This window comes from Mandrillus leucophaeus, unplaced genomic scaffold (assembly GCF_000951045.1).
Source record: "Mandrillus leucophaeus isolate KB7577 unplaced genomic scaffold, Mleu.le_1.0 Scaffold164, whole genome shotgun sequence".
Lineage (NCBI taxonomy): Eukaryota > Metazoa > Chordata > Mammalia > Primates > Cercopithecidae > Mandrillus > Mandrillus leucophaeus.
This window is the reverse complement of record NW_012101632.1, coordinates 616,836-618,195: the sequence shown is the minus strand read 5'-3', so window position 1 is coordinate 618,195 and position 1,360 is coordinate 616,836.

Below are 1,360 nucleotides of genomic sequence, written 5' to 3'. Positions count from 1 at the left end.
GGAGGCGGAGCTTGCAGTAAGCTGAGATCACGCCACTGCACCCCAGCCTGGGCGACAGAGCGAGACTCCGTCTCAAAAAAAAAAAAAAAAGAGAGAAAAAGACAGAGACTCCATCTCAAACAACAACAACAAAAATCAACTAGGTGCAGTGGCACACATCTGTAGTCCCAGCTACTCAGGAGGCTGAGGTGGGAGGATCACTCAAGCCCCAGAAGTAGAGGCTGCAGTGAGCTATGATCATGCCACTGCACTCCAACCTGGGAGACAGAGCGAGACCCTGTCTCAGAGTAATAACAATAATAATTACAATACAGCATAAGATTTAGGAATCAGACTCATTGAGAACATACATTTGGGAGGCAATTAGTCCTGGATTCTGATCCTGGCTCTACCCCAGCCTTGGCTTTGTCATTGGGAAGTGGAGACAAGTCCTTGTCCCTCCTCTAGGTATCACAAGGAGTGACTGAATGACTGTCCCTCATGGTCCAGGCACAGCTCCCAGCCTACAGTAAATATTGATAAGGACTAGTTAGTAAGGGGTATTCGTTGCTATTGCCAGGTAACTACCAGGTTGAAAGGGCTCTGCACAGGGAATCTGAGAAGCTTCAGAACAGGACAGGTGGGAGTTCCCAGGTGGAAAAGGAAGCAGGGCATTCCAGGCCAAGGGAAGACCAGGGGCAGGAGAGCCAGGTGAACAGTGGGATGTGGCCGAGTTTCTGGAAGGCAAAAGGAAGAGGTGGGTCGGGCATGGTGACTGGGATTTCAGGTGTGAGTCACCGCGCTCGGCCTTAACTTCTTCCTTTCTGATTTGGATGCCTTTTATTTCTTTGTCCTGTCTAATTGCTCTGACAAGAGGAAGGCAAGGCGGCCAATAAGAGTCCATGATCAGGCCAGACATGATGGCTCATACCTGTAATCCCAGCACTTTGGGAGGCCGAGGCAGGCAGATCACCTGAGGTCAGGAGTTTGAGACAAGCCTGGCCAACATGGTGAAACCCTGTCTCTACTAAAAATACAAAAATTAGCCAGGTGTGGTGGCATACACCTGTAATCCCAGCTACTGGGGAGGCTGAGGCAGGAGAATCGCTTGAACCCAGGAGCCGGAGGTTATAGTGAGCCGAGATCGTGCCACTGCACTCTAGCCTGGGCGACAGAGCAAGACTCTGTCTCAAAAAATAAAAACAAAAAATAAAAAAAGGAAGAGGTGAGGTTGGGCGGCTGGGGACAAGCGGCAGGAATATCTATCATGTGATATCTCACATTCCTACTCCAAATGCAACTGGTGGTATCATTCCTTAAAAATTCTCCAGGGAAGGCACCATCGCTTCCCCCACAATTCCCTCCCACCGCCCCCTGCCTC